The 8,972-nt window shown below is 39.3% G+C and overlaps 1 protein-coding gene across 2 annotated transcripts in view; it reads right to left on the bottom strand.

Moving 5' to 3' along the window:
* Positions 1 to 785, bottom strand: part of GREB1 (growth regulating estrogen receptor binding 1) — an 87,550-nt gene extending 86,765 nt beyond the window's left edge. For both annotated transcript variants that reach the window (XM_031056466.1, XM_031056469.1), the window contains exon 1: positions 659 to 785. The gene's annotated coding sequence lies outside the window, so the exon portion shown is untranslated. The remainder of the gene's footprint in view (positions 1 to 658) is intronic.
* Positions 786 to 8,972: the final 8,187 nt, after the last annotated feature.

Consider the following 8,972-nt stretch of genomic DNA (forward strand, 5'->3'; position numbering starts at 1 on the left):
CCTTTATTTAAATCCCAGTATCCACAAGTAAAAATAAACATTTCACTTTATAAATACACCTACACTAACTGCTGATTTTTTAGTCTGAGTGGATGAAAACACAAAACTGGAAATTTCATTTCAGGCAAGTATAAAATTGTGGTTTGATTTTTTTTCCTAAATGAAATGAAACAGTATTTTTCTGGTCAAACACCATACCTTGTTTTGGTATCACAAATATTTTCTTAAAATAACTGTCAAACAGCGCATTTTGTTTGACTTTAAAAGCACATTTATTTTCAGAATGTTGTCTTTTTTCCTTGTTGTTGCTATTAACTGCATTTTTGATCTGAAACGTTGTCCTAAAATGAAAAATCAAACTTTCAGGTAAAAAAAAAAAGTCAAAACAATATGCAGACTTTAACTTCACTTTTCTTTTTTTTCTCCTCTCCTGATATGCACAAAGTAATCCCCCCGGACCTGCCCTGCTCCCCTCTCACTCTGCTCCTGCTGCTGCTGGGACTAACACTTCCCTAACCTTCAGGAGCCCTGGGCTTCCACTTACCCCCCTGCCGTCTCGGAGCATTTCCAGGTGCTGATAAGCTTTTCTCTCTATTGTTGCTGCTGCTTCCCCTTATTTTGGCAGAAGCTACAGCTTTGCAAGTTGCACGGCTCTTACCTCTGAGACCCTCTTTGTTGCTCTGTCTGCGACCACGCTGGAAGCAGGGAGTGATGGACATTAGGGAAGCATGAGCTTCCCCTCGCTGTTTAGCAGCGTGGTCTGCAAAGAAAGATAGAGATGCTGCTCCCTCCTCCTCCCCCCTCGCTGTCCCAGCTTCCTCCTCCCTCCTCCTTGCTCCCTCCTTCCCATCCACAGAGAGCTCCAGCTCTGCGCTGCCACACAATGCGCTACCTCTCAGCACCAGCTACCTAAGGTCAAGAATACAACCCCTCACCCTTCCCCCGCCTTTTCCTCTCCGCCCAGGCATCCTCACCCCTGCTTCCCACGGAATATGGTATCTTCCCAACCAGACGGGCCTCAGTCGGCTCTTGGATCTAAAGTGCAGACAATTTCACCAGCCCCGGGGAAAAAAAGAGTTATAAAATAGCAAATGCATAGGGAAGACTGGGGATGCAAAGGGAAAGTGGAAGCCTTTTGGGGAAATTGGAAACTTTGGGGGTTTATCTGTGTGTTAAAAAAAAAAAAATCAAGTCACACTAGCCAAAGCCTGCCACTTGGAGATTAGTTTAAGAGATCTATACAGATAAAGAAAAGTGCACTGGATAGCTAGTTATCTCCCAAATCCAGTTTACCTATTGTTTATGCTCTTTGTTTCTCAAGCTTTATGCTAAATAGCTTTTTTGTAAAGAAACTTTTCCCCTGTAAAACCAGACTTAAATACCAGCATACTCTCATGATGCAATGGAGAATGAAAGGAAAAAAGTAATCAGTAATATTTTTTAAGATTATGAGCTATGAAATAACCCCTTTAAGATCACAGAAAACACCAGAACAAGTCCTCTGACTTTTCAGCTTGAATGACAAATGTGTTCAAGGGGTCTTTTTTCACTTTGAGTAGTAATGGTGATTAGGAGCTCTTTCAGGCAACCAGTACATGGCTCCCAAAAGTCACATATAATTACAGCTAACCAGGATATTTTTCTTAAGGACCTAATTTTAGACACATGACAAAACAGTCCTTATAAAGTGTTTATGTTTGTTACAGAGACTGTGGAGAGAGCTAGGTGATGCTGAAGACTTCTAAAAGATCTTGACTGCTTAAGGTTGCACACCTCATCTAGGTGGACAGGGTCTCCCTCTGGAGGTCTCGAGACACTTCTGGCTCTTGCCAATGACGTATGGCCACCAAACCATAGCACACCTAATCTGTACTAAGTCAGAGGTTTTGTTTTAAGAACAGATAAACTTCAAAAATAAAAAAGGTTAAAACAAGGAGAGAGAATCAGATCTCTAACTATTTTGGTACTAAAATATCTCTATAAAATTATCTATGTGCTTTTCTAGAATACTCTAGAGTTGTCACATTTGTCAGCATAATTTCTGAAGGTCAGAACTTCTTTCTAAAGCAAAGGAAGCTTTAGAATGGACAGATTACTTGGAAGTAAAGTATCACCAGGACCAGAGGTTTTTTACACAAAATACAAAACTGCTGAACTCCCAGCTATAAGATTAAGATCTATATATATACCTTAAACCAACTTCAGTAGTAGAAGAGTGCTAGATAAGAGTGGATCACCAATGGTTGACTGATGAGGTGAACATGACTTTAATGAAGTTTGATACCTTGTACAGCACAGAACACTGAAGTGACAGAAAACTATTCAAGATACACAAACATAGACAGTGAAATGTTGCAGGCATATCTCACAGCAGTGGATTATTGAAAGGCCTGGTTCAATTAAGTACTAATAAATGAAAAACAACGGATGTCCAAGAAAATATCTGCCTTGTGGCTCTAACAAGCAACAGTGGCACTCAGAGCCAAGATGCTGACAGTATGGGTACTCTGCAGAGATTTGGAGATCAGTGGAAGAACAAAAGCAGCTAGCCAGAAGAGTCACCTATCCAGAGAGAGGGAGAAGAATGGTCAGGGAACTAAAACTGGGTCCAACTCTGCTGAGTCTCTCCAGTTCAGGAGCATACCAGGGGCAATAGACATGCCAGTGGCATGAAGTGCAGTCCTTTTCCCTTACAGCAGACAACCTGCTCTCTTTGAACCAATGTTTTTGCCAATCCTTCAGCCAACAGCAGCAGCCACGGATCCAGACAATCCCAAACATACTTTCTCCTTACTATCTGCTTTTATCCAAATTTGTGGAAGTAACTTGGCACAGAGAGATGGGAGGGATGTGGCTCCCAAAGCCACACTTCAAAGTACTACCCTTTGATGCTTTTTTCCCTGCTCTGGCTGCAACTGCCAACTATGTGCATAATAATGGTCTCCTACCCACTTGGTAAAGAGGGGTTTGAGCACCATAGACAGTTTTCTCTAAACAGCTCAATGCTCACCAGTTGGTGAAAAGACACACAAAATGTTTTAGGAAAAGGATAGAGAATAAAGAAGAAAATATCAGTTTGACATTGCATTAAGTCTACACTTAGACTTCTTGTACCCTGACTGGGTATTTGATCATGGGATCATCGGTAGCCTCTTGGAAGGGACCACTGGCTGTGTCTAACCCAGTCTCACAAGTCAGCTATACAGTGAGGTTACTGAGGGCTTTACCCAATTGTGCCTTGGAAACTTCCAAGGATGAAGACTATGCAACATTTCTAGACAATCTGATCCACAGCTTTATTGTTCTCATGTTGGGGGAACAATTTCCTTTCTCCCCCCTGTTTTTTTCCCCTTTCAGATTACAGTGTTATTCCTTTCAAATGTCACATTTGAAAAGGCTACAGCAGAACAAAAAGCAACATACAAGAGTGACTAGAGATTTGAAATAACTTCCACACAAAACAGATTACATAGGTTAAGAGTCTTCAAATTGGAAAAATGGTAACTGAACTGATAAATATCTATTGAGATATTTAGTTTGGAATAATATGGAAAAAGCACACTGAAAAGAAATTCTTCCAGTTTCCCATAACACAGGAATTGCAGAGTACCAAATTACATGATTAGGGAACATATTTGAAAAGTAATTACTTCATTTTTTCTAACAAGTTAAAATTATAGAAGTCACTGCTGTAAAAACAGGTCATTTTTGCTTTCCTGTTATTATATAAATTGTTGTTTACAATTAATAATTTATTATTACTTATTAGAATTTGCCTTCTGATCAGAACCAACTCAAGGTGAAGAAAAAAGAGATTCAAGGAGACCATATCACTCTCTACAACCACCTGTAAGGAGGCTGTAATGAGGGGAGTGTTGGTCTCTTTTTCCAAGTAATAAGAGAGAGGATGAGAGGAAACAGCCTCAAGTGGCACCAAAGAAGGTTTAGATTGGGTATTAGGGGAAACTTCTTCACCAAAAGGGTTGTCGAGCTTTGGAGCAGGCTGTCCAGGGAAGTGGTTAAGTTGCCATTCCTGGAGGTATTTAGAAAATGTGCCAATGTGGCACACATGGACATGGTTTAGTGATGGACTTAGCAGTGCTGAGTTAATGGTTGGACGTGATGATCTCAGAGGTCTTTTCCAACCTAAATGAATCTCTAAGGTTCCTCAGTATTGTAGGCAAAACTGCATTTTGCCATTCCTCAATGGTAAAACAGTGGTATTACCATTCAGTGGTAACACCTACCTTCCATTTTGCTTGTGGTGGAAATGTGAGAGGAAGGGAAGGATGAGAAGAGAGGCAGAAAGGTCTGCTTAGCTTTAATCCTCTGGGGCTGGAGGTGATCACATCTTGCTGGAGAGGTCTGTTCACAAGGGGTGTTACTCCCTGATGGTAAGACATGGAAGCACTGGGGCTGGACTAGCAGAGCATGGAGGAATGCAGATGCCTCGAAAATGGAAACAAGTACCTGAGTTTTCCAGTGGTTTCTGTTTTCCCAGCATCTGTCTACAGCTTGCCTCCCAGTGGCAGGTAACCCACTTTCCCAGAATCTCTTTCTCCTACACCTTCCCTCAGCACAAACAGGTGCCCCAACATTTCCCATCCATTTCAAGTTCTCACTGCTATTAGAGAGTGAGAAACTGGAGGAAAGGATGGAAGTGGCCAACATGTTGGGCTTGAATTACTTTTATGCTTTTTGTGCTAAATCATAAATCTCACTGCACACATAACAGCAAGCTACTCTTATTTCAAGTAGGTACTGTATAACACTTTTTCACATTATAAGGTAAAACTAAATAATAAAATAAATTTTAAAAAATCCATCAAAAAATCCCAAAAAAAGCTGAACCAAACCAAAAACAAACAAAAAACCCCAAACAAACCCCCAAAATTAAAACAAAAACCCAAACAAAACAAAACAAAACCACACCAAAAACCCCCAAAACAACCAAAAAACCCCCAATTAATTTCAAGGATACTTTTAAACTCATGATATAAAGACAACCACCTTACAAGAACGTACTTCAACTTTTCCATACATTTAAAGTTGACAAAATTAAATATATCATGGAATTTTGCACCTCCTCTGCCACAGAAAAGATACAAACAAAAAATATAATAATGACCTTTTGCAACAGGAATCTTCTTCTGTTGATAAATTCCTTAGCATGGATGAAAACATCCAGCAGGCTCTGTAAAGACCTTTGCCTAGAAACCCCCAGGCTCTGTCAGACCATGGCAGATGGCTTACTGCCAAATTTCCAAACCTTCCTAAGAACACAATATTCTCTGAACTTTTTCAGTAAGACACCAGTGTTCATATACAGCAAGGACTTGCTATTTACACAACACTAATGTCGCCTTAAGGGTCCTTTTCCCATCTATATAATTTCTTTTCTGAATTACAGGTAGAAGAAGCAGGAGCTTCAGTTTGTATCATGAACTAAACCCTACGTCTCCAATGGGATACCACATCCATGACTTTTAAGTGTCATTCAGGACATGACAAAAACAAATGCTGTTTAGCACTCTGCTGCTCTGATTAACTGACCCAAACTTCCTCATACTCACACAACAAAGTGAAGAAATAGGAGATCTGCCTTCCTAGACTAAAGGATGACTATTTGCCATGTGTACAGGAAGAATTTTTTTCACTTTAAATTAAGCTGAGCACATGAAGAAAATTCTACTATTGACAGAAACAGATTCAAGTCATTACATTTTACAGCATAAAATGTACACCTTTATGCCTAATGGTTATGCAGTGGTGAGGACCCTAGGGAGGCCAGGAGCTTATACAGACTGACATATTAATATACAAAAAAATTGTTAACTCTATAGCCCCATGTAGTTCAAACAGATATTTACAGGAATTGCTGTCTTTCATGATTTTTTACTTTTGCAGAAATATATTTCCTCTGGCTCATCTTTTCAGCAACATGTGCGCCTAATGTAAGATCCAATTACAAGATTATTGTCTTGAAAGGAAAGATTGCATTTGATACAGAGCTGTAGAGTTTTACAGAAGGCAGCTTTGATTTTAACTGCAGAATGCTATAACCACTATGTACACAAAGAAAGAAAAAAAATCATATAAGGTTATAAGGTACTTTTTAATGGATGTATTTCCAATTTCAGGATCACATATATAGGCTAATAAATATTAATAGTATATTAATGCAGCAAAAAGTAAAAGAATGGGAAAATAATATTATATAAACAAATTTTGAATATTACAATGGCAATATAAAAACCACCAAAAAAATCCCACACTGCATGAAATACAAACCATTCATCATTTCAGTGCTGCATGAAGTTCACTAGTAAAAACTTTTACAAAGCAGTCAAATTTCAGCTGCTCAAAATAAAAGTAAAGCCTAAGTAGTGCACGGTAAAATATTAAATTACACAAGTAATTTTAGAAGCATTTTAAAGAAAATTATGTTTCGCCTTTCACATACAGTCATTAAGAAATATTAGTAAATCCACTACTCTGGCAGGTTTTGATGGTAAAAGATCAGATTTAGGAAATGAATTATTGCCCCCTGGTGGCACACTAAGAATCAATGTAATGAAAAAGAAACCAATTACAGATAAATAATCAAATATTGTATTTTAAGAATCATGTTTTGTACAATTAATATCTGGAGGTGTTAAAGGAATGCACAGTCATTTTAATATGCATTAAGATAAGAGTAAATGGGGTATAATTTACATTTTCATCTACAAGATTACTCTAATGAATGTGTGATGTTTAATGATCAGCTTTGTAAAACGTAAATAATAACACACTAGAATAAAACTCTTTAACAGTAAAGCACCACAGCAAAAACTCCTGATAGTCAAGCAAGTTACTTCAACATCTAATTTTCATTTAAAAGAATAATAAGTCTTATTAATTTTCATATAAATACAGAAAACTTTCTGAATCTGAATCTCTGTGAGATAACGTCAGCAGGCAAGGACAGAGAAGCACGGGAACAACAGGATTTGATCTTATGACTGGCTAGAACAACAGCATAGTTAAATGTTGATGCAATGTTTTCCACATGGGTTAATACAGGAATTCATGTATCCTAATCCTCAAATTATGAGTTGTTAACATCCTTCTAATGTCTGACCAGCCAACAGCCACCAATTCAATGACTTTAATACTGCTTGGCACATTCCTCACATCACCTCAAACTAACATGGCCCTAAACATCTACTCCATTTTGCTGTTCCAGGTGGAAGAAACCTGCTTTATCACAGTGGGTTTATACAATCTGGAACTGCAATGATAAAATGCATCTTCCAGAATACAAAAAAGAGTGAGTAATGTTCATTCCTCATGGAACTACACACATGACCACAGAGAAGTTAGCAATTAGGTTATGTTGCACACACAGTAAAATTGAGCATTTTTACATTTTGGTGTAATCATGTGTCCCTTCCATGATAGGAAAACCTGCACCTGCAGCAGTCTAGCCTTGCCTTACAATACTGACAACCAGCATTTGCATGACATCATTAAATGCACAACTCCAAATCTCCTGAAACACATTTTGCCTTTGAGGAGCTGTAATATATTTTTCCCTCTCTTATTCTGGTTGATTCATTAGAGCACAAGAACAACTCACCTTAGTTCTACATTTCTCTACAAGGTCAATTATTACCATGCAACTACTTGACTGAAAATTGGTTGCTATGAAGAAAACTCCATCCTCTATCAAGGCATCTGATACATCATTGGTGATACCATAAGCTACTCTAAAGAAATGTCTAACTGGAAGGGTTATGAAACGCATGGTAAATGTAAATTAATTCAGTATTTATTCAAGATAATAGTGTTAGTTGACTTGTTTGGTCTGACAGAATATGAGCAAAATTCTTCATGGCTTTGAATTCCTCATATCAGACTAGCAGTTCTACATGTCTGATGAAATCAGGACTAGAAATTTCACCTGAAATGTGGGTGGGAGAAGCAAAAAAGTTCATAGTTCTTAAAGCAAAAGAACTCCATGACAGACTTACTTGCTGTAGAAGAGAGTTAATTCCATAAAGAGCAATCAAGCAACAAATGGACTACCTAACAAGAAGCTGGATTTTAAAGAAATGTTTTTGTCTGACAAACAAAAGTTATGTAAGTAATTGGAAATTTTGAGACTACAGCTGAGGCTGGCAAATGACAAGGCATCAGTGCTTGTAAAACATTACCAGAAGTATGGAGGAAAGGCCAGGAGCAATGAAACTGGCACTTGGGAAAGGATGTTGCTACAAGGTAAATGTACAGGATTAGTTTGGACATGCCACATTTGATGGTTCTTGTCTGGCCCTAGAGGAATATACCTTGCCCTTCACTCACAAACCTCTTGTAATTAACTTATACCTGACACAGGCATTCTATCCACGTCTCCCCTGTGAGCGACACGCATAGCTTTGGCTGCCTCATACTAGCAAGTATTGACAAAACCAGGTGATTTGGCATAGAGTCAATACTAATTACTCTCACATACACTTGCATGGCAATGCTCAGCCAGAATGCTCTCCTAGCTCATGTTGTTACCTGGAGGAAAGAGAAATCTCCCTCCTCGCAGTAACCATTGAGGGCCCTCTCCTTGTGAGGAGCTGTGTGAGGGGGGCTGGAGGTCACCTGGCCTGGAAGAGACCGAGGGGAGGCCTCACCGCAGTTACAGCTTCTCGTGAGGGGCAGAGGAGGGCCGACACTTCTCTTCGGTGACCAGGCACAGGACCTGAGGGAATGGCCTGAAGTTGTGCCGGGGGAGCTTTAGGATATTAGAAAATGGTTCTTCACCCCGAGAAGCAGTGCTTGGGCACTGGAACGGGCTCCTCAAGGAAATGGTCACAGCTCAAGAAGCACTTGGACAACATTCTCAGGCACATGGTGCGACTCTTGAGGCGTCCTGTGCAGAGCCAGGAGCTGGACTCGACTATCCATGTGGGTCCCTTCGAACTCAGCATACTCTGACT

Source organism: Geospiza fortis, unplaced genomic scaffold (genome assembly GCF_000277835.1).
Source record: "Geospiza fortis unplaced genomic scaffold, GeoFor_1.0 scaffold81, whole genome shotgun sequence".
NCBI classification, from domain to species: Eukaryota; Metazoa; Chordata; class Aves; order Passeriformes; family Thraupidae; genus Geospiza; species Geospiza fortis.